Consider the following 21725-nt stretch of genomic DNA (forward strand, 5'->3'; position numbering starts at 1 on the left):
TATGAAAATATCCTAAAATGATTTTAATATATGGGAAATGTATCCTTATTGTTAAATTAAGTTACTGCATATATACTGAATTCTTTGTATTTCCAACATATAATTTTTCACCTCTTTTGAATGATCTAAGAGAACCATTTAAAATTTCTAAATCTGCAGTGGGTTTTAAAAGAACTAATATTTTGGCCCAAGACCTTGGCAATTACAGTGCAATACATCTGCAAACATAATGGATTCTGTTCTACTCTTAACTCCAAAAATGTGAACTTCAAAAAGTTCAGAGAAGATGTATTGCATTCTAGCATACGTATCTGTCATGCATAAGAACTAGTTAACTAATTTGCTTGCTTTGGGGTCATTTGTTTTCTTAGAAACTATATATAATTCTTTGAATTCAAACTCATAAAATCTGTTGATGAGATTCAGCTTCAGAGGACTATTTCCTGGCTCATAATATTTCAAAAAACACATTTCTGGAAACTTTACTATATTAAATCTTATTAATACAGAGGTCTGGAGCAATCTTTATTGAGTTGTCATCAGAGTCTACAGAATATAAATCTAAACAAATGCGTTTAGTATAAAAAGAATTCTTTATTAAAACCACCTTTCTTTAAGGTTCTATTACCTCAGTATGTGACTTTGGTGTGTTTAAACCAGGGCTCTCCCTTATGTCACTGTAACCGGTCACTGCTTGCTTGCATTCCATCAAAACTGACACCATTAAGAATTTAGAAGAACCACTTGGAAAGCTCCCTGTTCTCATATAAAGTACACTCGGGGAAACTGATCATCTTAGGTACAGTTTTATTAGAAAGGGTGGATTACAAATATTCCTGTGGTTCAGGCAATTAAGTTTTTCCAAATGTCTGTGATTGTTTTTAATTCCCATGGCTCTACTTTTTTTCAATCTGTTTTCCTTTTTTGTAAAAATCATTCTTTTTTCCTCATTATCACATTCCAAAAGATGAAATCAGTCATCAACTAAATGTCTGTTCTTTAAGCAAAGTGATCTATTTAATAAAACAAACTCGAAGTTTATCCATATTAGTGGTTAATTTTCTTAGGCTACTTAACATGCTGACATTTGATCCTCATCTTGCAAAATGCACCCGTTTTTAAAATGTGTTTCCAAGGGAATGAAAAGGTTGAGCTTCGGAGACCCATAGATTGTTATATGTGATTTGCTACAGCTCACATTACTGCAAGGTGGAAACAATGTCAGTAGGAACAAAATCAACTTTTTATATAACTCATTGTGCATAATAATCCATGAGCTAATAAAATCAGCATTAATATGCTGCCACTGTGCATAATAATTCTTAAATACAAGTTTCACATTTTAAATAGGGCAGGTATATAATATAACCAGTTATAATAAACTCTGACTTCACCGCTGCTTGTGAAATTCTTAAGCTAAGCCGGAATTAAATATGTATTTCCAACACTCTAATGGGCAGGGAAGGAATGCCCAGTGCTATTTTATTTCAAAACAAGGAAGGCACCATATGCTTTAACCAAATGAGGGCGAGAGGAAGTTCATCTACCATGCAGCAGTGTTTATGTTTGATCAGGCTTCCTCTATGTCTAGAGTGTATCAATTATTTTATTGTGAAATAGGACTATAAAACTAGACAAAGGCACTTTCACAGTTGAAATTCTTCCAAAGCTGTGGAATAAAAATCTACATGTGATGAATGCCTCAATTTCAACATCCCTGAGACTGAACAACCATTCTTGTGGCTGAAAGTCCAAGATTGATAGATATCCCAAAACAGCCCTTTACTTCAGCACTTGCAATAAAATTAGGAACCCCCATTCAATTCTTGAGCACATGTTCTTAAAATACCCAGGACCTAATTTCCCTATGGTCTTATTGGTTAATTCTAAGACAAGTTTACTGGTAAGGCGCAAGAGTTGTTTGTGACTGCAGCTAGAGTGAATCTACCTTTGTATCCTGTGTCAGGCATCCACACGTTACAGGTGTCAGCTCAAAATTAAAAAGGAAAAAAAAAAATGTCTTTTGTCTGTAGCTTTCAGTCCATGTTCCCAAGCATTTTGAATGTACTATTGATCCTGTGAGATAGGAAAACCTTGTCCCAATGTACACTGAGCCTAGAAACTGCCACACCTTCCAACGTGGTGTTACATTTGGAAATTATGCGATTTCTTAAGCTCAATGACTATATTTTTTACACGTACAAGTTAGCTTCAGAATATGTCAATTAATCATACGTTAAACTATCAATGCATTTAATTAAATTTCTAGGAAAATGTCACCTCTTCATTTCCTAAGAAGAAAATCTTCAGCAATTCTGCTGAGCCCCATTTCCTCCTACTGTCAGTTTTACTAGTTGTCTTGTGTCTCGCATTATTTTCCCCAACCAAATTAAAGTCATATTAATGTCAATACAAAACAAAATCTGGACACGTTATACCCCTACTGTCCTTTGGAACAATTTCCATTGTTAAGTTTTTGGATATGTATAATTTTGAATTTCTTTATATTTTCATTCTTTAAACCATAACCTATTCTATTGGTGTGGGTAGGTCAGATTTTTTTCCTTTCTTTTTCCTATAATAGGTTCTAAAATTATTTGTTGTTGAATTTTTTTAAGATTCTGAGTGAAAAGCATCACACACACCAGTTATACAGAAAATAATTTATTTGACACCAGAAGTGATCATATATTGTGAATTTGCAAACAACAAAATGAAAGCTCCCAGTAAGTTTTGATCATATATAGTCTAAACATGTATTTTTATATACAGTATTCAAATGTACCACTATATTAATGTATTATATGTACTATGAACCACAAAAAATGAGATATTTAAAGAAAGAGAAAAACTTTAACAATATTTTTAGCATAGAATTATTTTATTTTCAGGTTTTCTAGGGTAGCATTATGTATGACTGTTTTTAATTTAAAAAAGCAATTCTGTGCTTTTTTTTCTCCTTTGTTTTGTTACAAGTTTTATAAGAAAAGTTTCAAACATACTAAAGCATTTGAATAATAATGTAATACCTAGATATTCACCACCTAAATCCAACAGTCATTAACATTTTTATTATTTATATTTTTTCATTATTTGTTTGTGTGAGTGTGTGTAAGCACAACCATATGAAAATAAGCTAAAATTATTGGGACACCTCAACTTTAAACAACTCAGCTTGCCTGTCTTTTAACTAAAGACATTCTCTCCCATAATCAAAATGTCACTAGCACAGCAAATGAATGTAACAGTAGTTTCCCAATCTTACCTAATATTCAATTCATATTAAAATTTCCTAAATAATCCCCCAAAGTTGTTTTTGAAAGTATATATTGATCCAGCAACAAGATCTTTAATACATATCATTAAATAATGGTATATATGAGAAGTCTCTAAATAAGACATATTTTCTGTTGGGGAAATAATTAAATAATATGTAATCAAATGTAAAGCATTAGAAATAAAGTTTCCTTTCTTTGGTTCTGATCAGAGTGCCCTGATTTTATTTTAAGACATAATTATATGTAGTCTTTTTTTTTTTTTACCACTTTTAGTGAGTTTAGAAACTTTACTTCCACTTAGATCATTCTATCTTCTCTACTTTTAAAACCATCGACTTTACTTTCCAATGCTATTCAAATTTTTGTTTCAATCATGAAGATATGCTATTGTATGTACTCTCAATTCTCCTTTTCCATGGGTTTTTCTTCCTTTTTGATGCACTGTTTCGTTCGTGTGTTTTTTTTTTTATTTGCCTTTCTGTTTGAAGATCTTCCTTCAGCTGTACTTAAGGGTATGGTTACTAGCAAGAAATGCTTTTAATTTTCCTTCGTTTGAAAACATCTTTATTTCCCTATCATCCCTGAAGGAAAGTTTTCCTTACATTTTTTCTTCAACACTTTAAAAATGGTGTGCCACCTCCTGCTGCTTTCCGTGGTTTCAGGTAAAAAATCTGCTGTCATTTGAGTTTCCCATGGATAATGTGCCATTTCTCTTTGTCCACTTCTAAGATTTTTTCCTTTATCTTTAGTTTTCAGAAGTTTAACTATGATGTGTCTTAGATTAGATTTTTTTTAGTTTTATCTTTTTTGTGATTCATTCAGTTTCTTTGTTCTGTAGATTTTTATCTTTCACATTTGGTAAGTTTTCAGCCATTATTACTTTAAATACTCTCAGTCCCACTTTCTTTTGCCTCTCCTGAAATTCTATTGATAATAATGTTGAATCTTTCATTACTGTCCTATGAATTCCTGAAGCTATGTTCTTTTTTATTTTCTCTACTTTCTCTCTGTTGTTCAGATTGGGCAAATTCTATTGGCCTGTCTTCAAGTTCACTGATTATATATCCTATCATCTCCACTCAACTTTTAAGCCTGTGCAGCAAGCTTTATTTTTAAATTTATTTCTAACTTATTTTTCAGTTTTATAATTATGATTTGGTTATTTTATATCACTTCTATTTCTTTGGTAAGATTTTCTAATTTTTGTTTGTTTCAATAGAATTTATAATTGCTATTTGAAGCATTTTTAGGATGGCTTCTTTAAAACCCTTGATGGATTTCAGTTTCCTCTAAGGCACTCCATTTTAATGGATTAAACATTTAAACTATTTCCTCTGAAAACAAACTGAAAACAACCAATAGAAGTCACACTATAGCCCAGTTTTTGCTATAAATATCTTTTGGTAAGTTATTGGAGGAAAGGTTTTTTATTACTTACATATACATCCACTTTAGTCTCTTACAGTAATAGATATATATTGCATATTTGTTGGATAGTTAAATTTATGAATCTAAATTTATGTATGTAATTTACAGTTTGGAATCAATTATAGCATGACATAACTTGACCTCAGAATTCTTTTTTATAATTAATTAATTAATTAATTACTTTATTTATTTAGGCTGCACAGTGCAGTTTGCGGGATCTTAGTTCCCTGGCCAGGGACTGAACTTGGACTACTACAGTGAAAGCACTGAGTCCTAACCACTGGACAGCCAGGAAATTCCAAATCTCAGAATTTTGAAACAACTTCTATTACATGCATTCTCTCATTATTTTATCACAAATTCCAATCTTAACCAATCAGAAGTCAATAATTATTTCCCCTTTGAAATCTGAGAAAACATGGATTTTTAAAATTTTAGACTAAAATGCACATCTCATCCTTTCATTTTTGCCAAAATATTGGCTTTATTGCTTTTAAGTTATTTTAAATGAGTTCACTTTTTTGCTCTCTTATTAAACATGAAAGCACAAGTTTTATTAACACCAAGAGCAGAAATGTCTATATATGCATCTTTTGAAATGGTATCATGATACAAAGGTAAATGCAAATTTGGCCACATACACAAACTTCAAGAACTATTTAGATAAATATTGATAAATTATATAAATATATATGTATGTAATTTCATATAGAATATTTCTAAATATATTTAATATTAATATTTGTATATGTTTTTGAGGGATGTTAGTTAACTCTCTGGTAGAAAAGTTTTGCTTTTGTTTTTGTTTTTTTATAACAGAGGATTAGTTTTACATTTTAGACTGACCACAGAATTGTAATCTCTCCATCACAACTGACATATAGCCAGCCGCCAGAAAAGATTCTTAATGAAGAAAAATTAGGTATGAGATTCCATTACATCAGAAGCAGCCAAGATTGCAAATCTTTTTACATCCAAACACCCCAGATATTTGTTAAATATCTACTTGGCTTAAACCATTATGAGAGATACAAAGAAGACCTTGCATTTTCCAAAATATAGCTTTAAGGCGGGTAAATAGAGGTTGGCAGAGTATCTGCAATTTGGTAGGCTACTTCTATCACATCCTGCCAAAAAATTTAGAATGTATTTTGCTATTCAAAAAAAGCCTGCTGTACAGCTACCACTATTCTCCACCGTGATTGTTTCTCTGCATACTCTTGTCTTCATCTCTAAGATCTCTGTAATTAAATAAAGTGGTTAGAAACTTAAGCAACAACAGTAATAACCACATCCACAACCACAGCTACCACCATCACCACAACAATATATACAGGCACTGCACACACACATGTCCACGTGCACGCACAAGCTTCCAAGGCTTTCCATTAGCTGCTAGTAATTAAATATTTCTTTAAAAAATTCTAATGAATTCCAAAGGACTTGCTTACTTTGAGGACAGAGGAATAGATTAAGAAGAAATATGGGAGATTATGTGATGTTTGAACACACAGAATCACCAAGGCCATGTGAGGTACTCGGAACCAAAGATGATGGTTAGTAAAAGACAGAGCCTCCAAGTTCAAAGAGCCCAGGGAACCCAGGAGGTGTGTACACTTGGTTGGAGTAGAGTTTGTGGCATTACAAGGAGTACTATAATTGTGGGCTTCATCTGGCAGCTCCACTCTTTTAAGAAGGGGCGAACATGGGCTTCCCTGGTGGCGCAGTGGTTGAGAGTCCGCCTGCCGATGCAGCGGACACGGGTTCGTGCCCCGGTCCGGGAAGATCCCACATGCCGTGCAGCGGCTGGGCCCGTGAGCCATGGCCACTGAGCCTGCACGTCTAGAGCCTGTGCTCCGCAATGGGAGAGGCCACAATGGTGAGAGGCCCGTGTACTGCAAAAATAAAAATAAAAAAAAAAAGGGGAGAACAGGTGAGCTGTTTCCCCACTGTTTGAGCAGACACACCTCTGTGTGCACAGTGGCCCCTAACAATAGGAGCAGGACTTCAGATCCAAATGATAAGCCTGCAAATCAATTTCCAAAAGTCAATATATAAATAAAATGAGGACAACCATTCTTTCTTTTCTTTTTTTTTTTTTTTGCGGTACGCGGGCCTCTCACCACTGCAGCCTCTCCTGTTGCGGAGCACAGGCTCTGACGCGCAGGCTCAGCGGCCATGGCTCACGGGGCCCAACCGCTCCGCAGCATATGGGATCCTCCCGGACAGGGGCACAAACCCGTGTCCCCTGCATCGGCAGGCGGACTCTCAACCACTGCGCCACCAAGGAAGCCTCTATTTCTTATTTTTCAGTTGTTTAAAAAACAGGCATTTACTTCTGACAGTGTTGGAAACTGGAAGTCCAAGATCAAGGTGTTGGCAGGTTTGGTTTCTCCTGAGGTCTCTCTCCTTGGCTGGCAGATAGCCACCTTCTCTCGGTATCCTAACATAGCCTTTTCTCTGTATGGGCATGTCATGGTGTCTTTCTCTTCTCATAAGGGACCCGCCCTTACAGTCTCACTTAACCTTAAATTACCTCTTTAAAGGCCCTGTCTCCAAGTATAGTCACCTTGGAGATTAGGGTTTCAAGATATTCAATTTTGTGAGTGACATATTTTAGTCCATAAAACATGACTTTAAAAATTCACAAGATATTTTACCTTACAGATATCCTATATTTTAGTAATTCTCCTGGCTTGACAATTAGATTTTTGACAGATTCTGCTACTAATCACAGTACTGTTATCTGCATTTTATACATACAGAGGCTACATCTGTATTTTTATCTACCTCTTTGATAATTTCTTTAGTATATGTGCACGTATACTACCATTCTTTCTTTATTTTCCATTTTTTTCTTTTCCATTATTTCTTATAAACTTTCATTCTCAAAGTTTTCCTTGTCAGAAGAAGAAATAAAATACTTTGAATATCCAAAAACACTTTATTTTTACCTGTGGACACAGACACACTCATGCACACACACGGCCCTACATGTATATGAAACATGGAAGTTGTATCTATACATATAGTCCTAAGATATATTAAATGTGTTAGAAATAATATTTTATTGTTTTAAAAATTACCCTTGCCTTGCTTTGTATCTGTCAATTTTCTAATTAGTGATGATATAAACACAATGTGATTATTTCCCAGGTAAACAGTTTACAGATAAATTGAACTGTAAACATACGTATTTGATATTTGTTGCTTGACACATTCCAGCTGTTTGGTTTCTTAATCTTGGGTCTGTAGAAGACATTATTTTCATGTTAGTGTTTTGTGTCCCACGTTGCCTTTCTTGAGGCCAAATCTACAGTCATGTTTCAAAGATTCTTAAAGTTTTCATTTTCGTTTTTGTTTGTTTTTCTGTGAAGCAAATCAGTATGTCTGTTATCATAAAGGCATATATTTTTTAAAAATTTTATTTTATTGAAGTATAGTCGATCTACCATGTTGTGTTAGTTTCTGGTGTATGGCAAAGTGATTCAGCTGTACATACATACATATAAGAGTTTGCATTTGCTAACCCCAAGCTCCTAATCCATCCCTTCCCCAGTGGACGGTCTCTTTTCCTGAAGGTGCACAGAGTGGCTATGTCAATCCTGAATTCTCTCCTGCTGCAGCCAAGACGTCTACTTGTAGATGTAGTCACCTTCAGCATTTATGTTCTTATCTGAAAATGTGGAGTAGAAAACAGGAACGTGAGAAAGGAACTTGAAGTTAGTTTTTTCCCCACTCGTGAGAAAAGAAAAATTGGGTACATTTGAATGCATTTACCATGGCAGAAATATGCACTTGTTATGTTAGAAAAAGATTCACTTTTGCATGTAATTGAATTCTGGTAATAGAACTGCTTCCACCAAAAACTCTTTGCCATCATTATTCAAGATAGAACTTGGAATCTAATGGCTCATTAGACTGGTCCCCAAATTCAAGGTCTAGTCTGCCTAAAATTAGACAAACATTTCAAAAATACTGTTGATTTACTCCCGTTCACAGCAGAAGTACAGAAACAGGATGCCTGCTGAGAAGAGGAAAGACTAAAGGAAATTCCATTTTCTATTTGTGTTTCTTTAATAGATGGTTGATTCCATTTCTAGATTTTGCATCAGAAAATAAACATTGAAAAAATCCTAATTCAAACGGCAATGTTTGGGCCTGCTATGATGTGTTTTGTTGTCCTGACTATTCCCAGATGTCATTAATGTCAATTTGCTTAGAGTGTAATTCTTTATTCTATATCCTATAATACAAAACCTTCTGATAGTTGGACTATTAGAATACAGATATGTATCTCTTTAGATATATACTGTTCCCCTCACAGGGGCAAAAACAGCTGACTTTTATCCACCGAGCTGAAGCTACTAGATAGCCCACTTTGTATAATGTAGCATATAGATGAGATGGAGCACAGAATACCCTTAAAACCTTTTAGCTGAATTGATTACGTATATATATGTATATATCTACATATATAGATATATATTCATAGCTATATGTATGAATGATTTATAGTGTCATCTTAAAAAGAGTAAAGATCTAAAGAAATAAAATCCATCTTCTATTATTTTAAGCTTATTTTCGAAAATGTTCTATAAATAAAATATTATACACGATGGAATTTAACAGGTTGGCTTTGGCCTGTCCGCAGAATAGTACTCTGTGTCTTATGCCATTTCATGTCACCGGATCTAGCATCTGGCTTTAGAAGGGATACAGGAGACCCTCTTTCTTGAGTTGGGAAAGTCTAACCCAGGTGTGGCAAGCTCTTTCCATAAAAGAGCCAGAGAGTAAATATTTATGGCATTGCAGGCCATGTGGTCTCTGTCACAGCTACTCAGCTCTGCTTTCAGTAAGAAACCAGCCATAGACAATACGCAAATGAATCAACTTGGCTGTATTCCAGTAAAACTTTATATACAAAGATGGGTGGGGCCTGGATTTGGTCCAAGGGTCATAGTTGTTGATCCCTGACCTAATCGTCAGATGAACCCACTCTACTCTTTAGCCCACTTAACACGCAGAGGACCTTGGGGCCAAGAACTTGTAAAGAAGAAAATACACACACATGCAAACATAACATACTGCCATACTATCAACACAAAATTTGTGTGAGATAAAAATACATATTACACATATTTATATGAATTTTCCACTAGTTTACAAAACAAACAAAAAAACACACTGTATTTTTGTACCAGTAGCCTTTAAAAGCAACAGTACAAAATCACTCCCCAAGTTAATACATATTTAGCTATGGCACAGTAGCTAAAAAAATAGTGAGCTCAAAACATAAAAATACTGATAATAATTCTGTAATAAGTGAGTTTTAATAATTCAGCATGCTAATTTTGGTTTACATTTTTCTTATAAACTCAATATCTAAGATGTGACCTCTCCCTATATATAACTCTAATGTCAACAGTAATATCCCATTCTTTGAAATTCAAATGAAATTTGCGCTAATCCCTTCCACATGCTATAGGGCTGATCCCTGTCATTCCAACTTCTTTTCCTGGGATTCAGGTGGAAAGGGGAGTTCAAAGCTGGGGGTTTCCCTATTCCCTGGTGGCTCTCTATACAGTCTTCTGCTTCCAAGGCCATTGTCTGGTCATTCCACTTGCTCTTCCCATTTCAATGACACCATGACACTTCAGAGACAGAGCACAGACCCTTATCTTAAATGCACCAAAGGCTACATTAACTTCATACAAGAATTTTCTAAAATTTTGTGCTGAGAGATTTTATAATCTCCAGGTGAATCACTTCATTCTCTTTCCAGATGCCTTAATTCCCCATTTCTGGGTCTTCTCAGCATGATCTCTCTCTGGAAATTCAATCCCCTTAGTTTTATTATGTAGAACAAATTAACTCTTCCACTTTTCATTAATGTATTCTGCTAACTGATGGAGGTTTAGTCAGTCTGTCCTTTATTAGTCAAGAGAAAAGCAAGATGAACAAGAAGAAGAAGGAAGGGCTTCCCTGGTGGCGCAGTGGTTGAGAGTCCGCCTGCCTATGCAGGGGACACGGATTCGTGCCCCGGTCCGGGAAGATCCCGCAGACCGCGGAGCAGCTGGGCCCCGTGAGCCATGGCCGCTGAGCCTGCGCGTCCGGAGCCTGTGCTCCGCAACGGGAGAGGCCCGCATACCGCAAAAAAAAAAAGAAGGAAGAGGTGAAGGTGAAGGAGGAGAAGCAGGGGGAAGAAAAGAGGTAAAAACCTTTTACCTCTCAGTATCGGAAAAAGCCCAGTGACCACCACCTTCCTCACTGCTATGAGTAACAACACTCCCCTGGGAAGGGATATGCATCCCCTACCAGCTAATATTTGGAGTTCAGCTGCGGAGTGACGCTCTAAGGGAGACTTACCTGTGTGAAAAAGTCTGCTTCCATCTAATTAATCCTAAATTCTGATGCCACATTAAATTTTCCTGTCGTGATTTGGAAATGAGGCAGAATCTATCTCTGAAATGGCATCTATGGGGAAAATACTAGGAAGGAAAGAAGTTTTAAGAAAGTTACATCAAGAGTAGCTGTCTCTAGATAGGGAAGACAGAGAGCCTGAGTGGTCCAAGGAAGGATGTAATTTTCGATCCTAATGCTAAATGGGTGTCACCAGTGTAGCCAGTCATATGGGACTTTTCAAGAAGTGGGAATTCAAGCCACGGGAAATATTCTACGTTATTTGGAGAAGGAAAAAAAAATAAAAGAACTACAAAACAACAGCAACAAAATCCTCTGTTTCTGTGGTTTCATTAACACAATTAAAGCATATGTATATATAAATATATGTATACACACATATGATGTGTATATGTATATATTGTGTGTGTGTGTGTGTGTGTGTGTTGCAAGACGATCCTAATGCTATCAATCCTCATTAATAGTTCTCTGGAAGCAATCACTAAGCTGGAGGTCAAAATTATGCCTGTTATTCAAAACTTCAAAGGAAGGAAATTCATAATAGTCTCGCTTCTTGCCTTTTAGTTTAACCTTACCCACTAGTTCCAGCACCAGTAACAATAAAAATGTTTAGTCACTCTTCTACATATAAAACGTGTTTCACATTATTGATTTAACTGTACCCTGATGCTTTCTTCACTAAATACCAGTTGAAGAAAAATATTGATTAAACCTAGAAATGCTTTATTGCAGTCTCCTTCTTAACTGTCTGTGGCATGAGGTTAATGAACATTTAATCAATTTCTGATTCATTGTGATTAGAAAATCAGTAAATTATTTCATTCAGCCTGAGAAGTACACTCATCACAAAGATATTTAGTTGAGTTGAACTTTGACCATGAATCTGAAGGGGCATCAAATGGCATAATTAAGTAAATACATAAATTTTATTTTATAAGGTGAATATTACCCCATAGGGATATGCCAGGTTCTTGGTTTACATCCAGACTCCAGAACATTGGCAGAGCTCTCCAGGGCAAATCCTACCTGTTGTGAGAAATGCAATTACATCTTTCATATATATCTACTATGGACCAGTGGTAGGTATATATTTTTCTTGTAGTATTTTCTCTCAGTAATAATTACAGAAAGAGCTGGATTCTATCTCTCCCATTTATTCCACATGGGGTTGACACCACCTTAATGCCTTTTTCCTTGCAATGCAAAGATGGACTCACTGGATCAAAGTCGAGCAAAAAATCTACAGTTTGGGATTATGATGCAAGAGATATTTTTAAGCTGGTCACTGTTGTAGATCAAGAGGTCATTTCTAGACACAGCCAACATTTGACCTACAGGAGTAACTTTTCATGGAAAGAGAGGAAAAACCTGGAGCACGTTATGCATATTACCTGACCCTACTGTAAATGTAATGATTTTTCTACATGTATTATTGGAGTGCGTTTCCAAAATATGTAGGAATATAGAGATAATAACCATGTTTGGCAGGCTAAGAGATAATAATCACGTTTGGCAAACGTGTTTTCGTTGTTTGGCTTAGGAAATAAGACTGTTCTATCCCTTCTGCTTCTGCTGAATTAAAACTGAGAGAGTTGTAACCCTGTACCTCATTGTTCTCGTATAGAAAGTAATATTAATGCACTTTGCAGTAAAAGGGTAAATGAAGCATTGTAGGATTTTAAATTGGTCATAAATGCTTAATAAAGATATGGAGACATGTGATCATAATTGTCCCTAATGCTTTTGCTGATGATGCAAGAGCAGTAATGAAAGGGTCTGTGAAGCTGTACTTGCTTCACAGCTGCATTAAGATTCTTTCCAGTGTTAGGATAGGTAATGTATATTATGTTGCTTATGTAAAAGCAAGAAAAAAAGTGTGAAATGACACTGCAATCGCTATTTAGCTTTCCTCCTCTTTCCTGTTTGCTGTTTGTCAACATATCCATGCCACAGTAGAGTATCAAGTCTTCCTCGAGTGGAATCTCTCTGTCCAAAACCGAGATAATTGAGTTTCTTAGTGAGCATGCTTTCCTACAAAGGACTCACTTTAAAATTTAGTGATGGTCAATCAGTGGAGAAATGACTATTGCATTTTCATTATATCTTATAAGTATACATGTACTACTGCTTCTTTTAATGGATTTATTTATATTGAATTAGCTATTTTTAAATTAGCACCTAATATCTGACAGCAGTATTGAAAAGAAAAAAGAATATCAAGCTAATAATTGTCATCCAGAAGATTTCAATCTGGTTGGAGATACAAGATTTAAAAAATATATGAAGATTAAGGAGCAATGCAAATGTCAAATGAGACAGCCTGGGTCATAGGAAGTGTCAAAAAATTTCGAGCACAGGGATAATATGATCACTTAGAGGACTCAGCAGATGAATCTTGCATCATCTCTTGGTTTCTAATTTCATCCCCAGATGTTCCAATTATTTAGAGGACTTATTACTATACTAGGCATTTCAGAATATAATAGAAGACTTTATTGGTTTATCTTCCCTAACTCTTAAATAACTCTGATCTGTGTCCATTGGTATTTTATGCTCACATCCCAACTGGGCTAAATTTCATATAAAGAAGAGAATGAAGAAGAATTTTTTCTCTCGTCAATTGCATATATTTTAAAAGTATTTGCTTAACAAATGCTGGTCTTTATGAAATGGAAACATGTCACTCCTCTGCATTATTTGGCCAGTCATGAAAGGCAAAATGATCGGGATTGTGTATTTTTTTTTTTAACATCTTTATTGGAGTATAATTGCTTTACAATGGTGTGTTAGATTGTGTACTTTTATTATGATTCTTACAACCACCAGAATTAATGTTAAACAAATTTCATTCAATGTATAATAACCCCCATACATATTATACAACTATTTACATTAATAAGTTGCAAAACATTATTTTTAGACTGAGTCTAAATTTATATAAGAAATTATCAGAGGCATAGCTGAATTAATAATATTGCTCACAAATTACAATTAACAATGTAATATAAACATCACAATTTTGAAACATAAAGGTAGAAATAATTCATTTATTTAATAAATTATGTTGCTAAAATTAAGTACTTACTGTGTGCTAAGTACTTGATTTGTGATGTGCTCACACCAGTAGAAAGAGCGAAGCAGTAACCTCTTCTCAGATCTTTTGGTCTAGTGGGAATTACCTAATGGTTATATAATTGTTTGGTTCAGCATTCACCAAAAATCACAATCCTGAAAATACTGATGTACATATACTAGAGTCGTCAGATTTGGCAAAAGGAAATACAAATCTGACCTGGGACACACCAGGTGTTTCACGTGCCTACAAGAGCCTGAATTTACATCTGCTGATATTTTTTCATCCTATAATACAGGCTTTTGTCTCTAATTTCAGAGATTTCACATTTGCTATTTGAGCTTTTCCTATTAGCTCTTCTTTAAACTCGGATCTTTTCAGTGTCCTCTAAGTAGGTCATTTGTATCTATTTTAAAAGGTCATTGTTCTCAGCTTGCACCTCTGCTTCTGCTTCTGTGCACTGGCAGAGAGCTCTGCCCCCATCCCTTCAAGGATCCCTACACCTGAGCTGCCTTCCCGCTTACTCTCAGCACTTTTGATAATGGCTGTGCTTATTAAATTTTCTGCACATTCAACCAAATTCTGGGAATTTATGACTATCATGTTTGCCGCTTTATCATCCTTATTTTGCATGCTTCATTTTTTCTTTAATACTAGCTTTTATTTCCTGTGAACTTTATTTCTACCTGCTTAAGTAAGGTATTTGAGGCCATATGTTCAGGAGCTCTCTCGGGTATTCCTTTTCCATTGGCTCTGCCACGTGGCATATACAGTTCCATTTTAAGATGGTTATGACTATTTCACTGAATAAGCATTTAGCATTTGCTTTTGTTAACTCATTGCATAAGTTATTTATCATTAATATTTAAAAATTTTTATTTCTCCTTTATCGTTGGTACTAATAAGGCTTCATTGAACTCATGTGCCAAATAAGCACCTCATATTTAATAAGGATCACTGGTCATCGTTATCTTGTGAATACTAATTTTATTTCCTCCACAAGTGGAAGAGACTGACATACTCAGTTGCAGATAATGAACACATTGGGCAAATGAGTGAAATTTGGGTCTCACACAGGGCGAGCCCTTGATCAGGGTGGTCCCTGAAATAATGGACAGCTTGAGAATGGGGTCACAAATGTCACAGAAGAACAGGAACTGACTAACCTTACTTGTACTAGCCTAAAGGCTTACAGGTATTGAGAATTTCATACAACTGGCCCAAATCCTTCCAGTAACTGGGATAATCTTAACTATACCTGACACGATTTTAAAAGACAATTGCCACCGCTAGGGAACTGGGGTATGTTGGCACTAGTCTGGTTATTAAAGTACAGTATCCTGGCTGCTTGAGGGGCCTCCCTCAGTTGCCAGCCCATAGCTGGTCTCCTGCCCTAGTATTAATTACTAGTGTGTGCCTAGATCCCCAGATGCCTTATATTTCCCCCAGCTAGAATGTGAGCCCTGTTATTATTCTCAAGTTTTGCTGTAATCCAGTATCCCTCCCTAGTTCCTGGTAGCAACCTTCTTCTCCCATTCTCTGCACTGGGACACTGCTTCTTGTGTTCATAACTATTTACTAGTTGGGGGCCTGATTCAATTCACCAACATCTAAAGAAACAGAGGTCATCAGCTCTCTCTCCCCTGCTAAGCTTGTGTGTGATTTCTACTGGGGAACAGCTGCCTGCCTGCGGGATTAGCCTGTGTATATGGAAAACAGCCAGATTAGATTATACATCTCCAAGGCATCTGAGGCTTTATGATTTAAACTTCTGAACACCTGCCTTGTAGCAAAACTTACAAATGAAACAGGCTTTCTCCCTATTTTAAAAATATACCAAAAAAGAAAGGAAAAATATAACCATTACTATGAACGTGTCAAACATATACACACATATACATGTCGAGCATATACAAAAAAAGGGTAGTGGTATACTAATCTCTATGTACCCACTACCCACCTCCAACACCTGTCCATTGTGATGACTAATTTTTTTGTGCAAACTTCAGTTGGGCTAAGGAGTGCTCAGCTGGTAAAATTATTTCTGGATGTGTCTATCAGGTGATTCCGGAAGAGATAAGCCTTTGAATCAGTAGACTGAATAAAGAAGATCACCCTCACCAATGCGGGTGGTCATCACCCAATCTGTTGAAGGCCTAAATAGAACAAACAGGTGGAGGACGCTGAATTTTCTGTCTCTGTTTGAGCTGAGACATCCATCTTCTTCCATTCTTCGACACCGGCGCTCCTGGTTCTTGGGCCTTAGACCGGCACTTGCACCATTAATCTCCCTGGTTCTCAAGCTTTTGGCTTCAGCCTAGATTACGCCACTGGCTTTTCTGTTTCTCTAGCTTGCAGAAGGCAGATGGTGGGATTTCTTGACCTCTATGATCACATGAGACAATTATTATAATAAATAGCTATCTATCATCTATCTATCTATCTATCTATATCTTATTGGTTCCAATTCTTTGAAGAACCCCGATTAATATATCTTCTCATAAGTAACCTTGTTTCTTCTATACTCACAATTATTCCTTTCTCTCAGGACTTCTGTAGTTGATTATTTTTTTTTACTTTTTTTTTTAACATCTTTATTGGGGTATAATTGCTTTACAATGGTGTGTTAGTTTCTGCTTTATAACAAAGTGAATCAGTTATACATATACATATGTTCCCATATGTCTTCCCTCTTGCGTCTCCCTCCCTCCCACCCTCCCTATCCCACCCCTCCAGGCTGTAGTAGTTGATTATTTTAAAGCAAATATCGTAGATACTTACAGTTTCATCTTTATAGACATAATTATGTATTTTTAAACCACAACTCTATTTTTTCACATAACGATAATATCATTATCTCTCTAAAATTATTAATAATAATTCCTTTATGTCATCAGTTGTTCAGCCACTGATTCAGATTCCCCAAATACCTTCTCACACTCCCATTAGTTGATTGTTTGAAAAAGAGTCTAACATAATGAAGTTTATAAATATATGTTTGTAAAATTTAAATAACTTCAAGAAAACTATTTTTTAATTCATAATGAAAAGTACAAATAATCAGTCAATAAATTAAAAAATAAATGAAAAGCTGATGTGCTGCTTTTAACTGTATCACCCCTATATTGTGTCTGTATGAGTGCAATTCAGCAGAAAATTTGCTCTTACCTTGAAAGAGAGAGATCATATGCACAATTATCTATAATTGTGGATTATCCAAATGCCTGTTTTTAATATAAGCAAAGTGGTTTGCCTGAATTCCACTAGGAATATAAGAGATCATTCATTCACAAGGAAGAGGAAAGCTGTGGATCATATTGGCCATTTTACGACATTGTACAGATACACGACATAAACAAATACACACACAAATGGATAATGCAGTGCTTTCCAAGACTTTGTTCAAAGGATTCTCTAGCCAGGATACTCTGAAGAAACAAAATTCCATAACTTCAGAAAAAAAAAAGGCAAAAGCATCACCATCATAAGTTTGGCTGGACTCACTGTACCTGGATAAATGTATTTTTGCCTTCACCATGACTTTTCTGAGTTTTATTACTCTGCATTCTGACTACTAACCGAAAACAGGATTCCTTCAGATTCCTGGGCAGCTTGCCACTACTTTGGGCCAAGGGGCCAATAAAAATCATTAGCAATACATAAATTTTATCCAGTGGGCTTTCCTGAACATGTGCAAGTGTTCATAAGGTCTGAGCACTGAAACCCACATGTTCTGTCTCATCGTGTGCTCCTCATTTGCTAGCAGTTGGTTATACTCAAATCTGTTATGTGATTATATTGTAATTTATGTCAAACGAGGATCAATACGCCATTCAAATACACTAATAAGAATGGTGATTAGATAGACACTTTCATTAATAAAACACAGTAGATAAGACTAACAGCTCTAGGTTTTGTCAAATGTTTGCAGTACACAGTGCATATTCTGGATTGTAATTTATTCATTTGCAGTGAGGCTGATATGAATATATTCATAAGAGGAACATATTACAATGAAGTATGTTCATAATTATCATGATGAGATGTATCAGCCACTTTATGAAACTGAAAACCCTACTTTACTTTTTTTTTTTTTTTTTTTCCGGTACCCGGGCCTCTCACTGTTGTGGCCTCTCCCATTGCGGAGCACAGGCTCCGGACGTGCAGGCTCAGCCGCCATGGCTCACGGGCCCAGCCGCTCCGCGGCATGTGGGATCTTCCCGGACCGGGGCAAGAACCCGTGTCCCCTGCATCGGCAGGCGGACCCTCAACCACTGCGCCACCAGGGAAGCTCTTTTTGCATTTTAACTTTCAAAATTGTCCTTCTCCTAGGTTGGTGAAATTGCCATTTGTCCTTGTTTATATTTCAGAAATTATTTTTGAAAGTGAAAAATGTCTCATGAAAAACGTATCTCTACTTAATGTCAGGTTAAAACACACACAAACACATCCATATATACACAAACAAATACACTTGAAAGATTACATGAAGTGTATTTACTCTGATGTTTAATTAAAAACTGCCAGTATTACAACAACTGCCCCACAATAAGCAATCACAGTGTTTCCCGAGACTATAACCCCCTCTTTCAACCCTATTCCCAGTGTCTGCCTTGGGTACATTAGGCAGAAATAATGAATATAAGTAGGATTTCAGGAACAGAGAACACAGATAAAGTTTTAAGGGAAAAAAAGATACACAATTAAACTCCTTTTAGGTGCTGTTTTAACTAAGTTGTCTTCTACCACATTTATCTGATTTCCAATGATGTGTTTCTTTCTGGTGAATTAACCTTATGTCCTTGATCCTAGAAATCAGTTTTAAATTGAAATCCAAAGTAAAAAATAAAAAAAAATAAATAAAAGGATACCTCTTCCTTAATTTAAACCAGAAGGTGACCTACTTTAGACTAAAGTAATCTAGTGGGAAATACAATTTGGCTATTAACAACTATTTAAAAACATTTTACAACAAACTAACACCTCTTTGTACACTAATAAATTAAATACAAATCAAGGCCAAAGAATTTCGGGGTTTTTCCCTTAAACTCAATAAAATATCAAGTGCTTGTTTTTTAAAAGGAGGGTTCAGAGAACCTAAAACTTGAGAAATATATTCTATACCCTGGCCGCATTTTATTAAACTTGTTCTAAACAGATGGGTATCTATTTATAAAAGCTCCAGGGAAGGCAGACCCACATGTCATTCTAATATTCACTGTAATCCTAGGATTCTTCAATTCTCTTTCACGTACATGCATATATTTTTATTTCACCAGAGGAAGCAATAAGAAACCATTTTAAATAAATTAGACATTAGGACAAGAATATGACAAGGGGATGTAATTTATTTGAAAACAATAGGATAGGAGATTAATATTTAACAGTTTCAAAAGAAAGCTTACGTTTTTTCCCCCCAAAATAAAAAGTTTTTCAAAATAATGCTTTTTTAACACATGGGCTTATTTATATCCCAAACATCTGTGAGAAAATTAATTTGTTTTTATTTAAATTTAGATAGCTTTATTTTCCCCTTTATGGGGCATAAGTCTTTTTTTCTTAAAAGATCTTGTTTCAACAATTTATACTGTTTATCTCCAAATAGAAAAAATCAAGCAACACCCATAATAATGAGAATAATAGTATAATGATGTTTCTCTAGCATCACGATAACAAGTTGTTCTATGTAGTGGATACTATGGTGCTTTGCCCAGATGTTCTCTTCAGAGCTGATGTTTCCAACCCTTGTCTTCTTAGACTATGCATTTCTGAGGACTCACAGCTCAATTCTTCACTGGTGATTGCCCTCAGCTTCAGGGAACTGCTGAGGGTCAGGTCAAGCCCACTCTCACCGGGTGACTCACACCCAGTGATTGGCTGATACAAGATGTCATTGACCCTATGCCGATTTCCGATAACTTGAATCACGCATGCGGACTCGAGAATCAAGTGGAGGTACGATGACTCTCACATAGTGGGTCAGCCTCTGCTTCCCCCGACTCCACTCTTCTTTCTCCCTTACAAGGGTGGCTTCTAAAACCATCTGCCAGTGAAAAGTATACAGGCTATGCTCCTTTATAGGGCCCAGCAATCCTATCTAAGACACCCTAAATATTGCAATGGGAATACATTATTTAAAAGGCTATTCAAGAAACTTTTGCACACAATTTGGCATTCTGTATCATATATTGCTTCAATGTCACCTAAAAATGTAACTACTTACAATTCTTGATGTACTAGAAAATCAACAAGTAAATCTGGAAACTGCTATGTCCAAAGGGCTCTAGATGCTGGGAATATACTATGAGATTTAGTCTTCATTTTTTTATCAAACATAAGCTAAGGTCATAGTCTCCAATCTAGGTGCCTGAGGAGACAGGACACACATATAAAAGTTTTTATCGAGCTTCCCTGGTGGCACAGTGGTTGAGAGTCCGCCTGCCGATGCAGGGGACACGGGTTCGTGCCCCGGTCCGGGAGGATCCCACATGCCACGGAGCGGCTGGGCCCGTGAGCCAAGGTCGTTGAGCCTGCACGTCCGGAGCCTGTGCTCCGCAATGGGAGAGGCCACAACAGTGAGAGGCCTGCGTACTGCAAAAAAAAAAAAAAAAGTTTTTATTTTGCTGAAATATTGTATTTCTACTATTTCTCTCCTTTCTGCTTTTTTTTTTACTCCTGATTCATAATTATATTACATATATCTTTGTTATAAGCCACCTCAACACTTGTCAAAAGGATCATGGGCTTTGGAGAAAGGACACTTTTAAAATTGACAGAGGCAGGCTCTGCATTCCAGAAAAAGGGATCAGTATAGAAGTGTCACAAAGCAGGAGGCATGCTTGGCATGTTTGAAGTTAAGCATAGACCAATTTAACTAGAGTTTATATTACAGAGTTACAGGGGATAAGTTTGGAATGCTAAATGTTGCCAAAGTGGCTATGAATGACAAGATAAGGAATGTGTTTTTTATAGAGAAGAGGGTTGAGTTATTAATAGGAATAAGACATCTCTGAAGAATCTTACGTTATTATTTTGGCTATGATATAATGCAAGCATTTTACAATGCAAAACAAATCAGAAATAAAACAGATGTTCACTAAAATTGGATATCAAATTTAATGAATGAACATACCTGTGTGCTGAGTGCTTGACATATCCACATAGAGAAAATAATTATTTAAAGTGACTTCAAGTATAAAATCAAAGAAGTTGATTCAGTTAGAATTATTACTAAGACATTTTTTTTCCTCTAACATATGTATTCACTAGCTCTGTGAACTCTCAAAGGCCCCAAATCAATGGCAATCCTGCAGAAATGGAATTTACCAAAAATAACCAAGATGCCTTAAAGGACAGGTGACTCTAGTCTGGGGCAGGAAATATTTATGGTGTTTCTAGGAAATGTTGTGCCAGAAAGCAAGAGATGCCAAAAAAAAAAAAAAAAAAACTAATGAGTTTATGTCAGAAAGACACTGGGGTTCTCATGAAGGGATTCCAGTTAGCCAAAGATGTGTAATTTGAAC

The sequence above is a fragment of the Delphinapterus leucas genome, chromosome 18 (genome assembly GCF_059928025.1).
Source record: "Delphinapterus leucas isolate spDelLeu-1000000601 "Yukka" chromosome 18, BTC_Dleu_Yukka2, whole genome shotgun sequence".
NCBI lineage: Eukaryota > Metazoa > Chordata > Mammalia > Artiodactyla > Monodontidae > Delphinapterus > Delphinapterus leucas.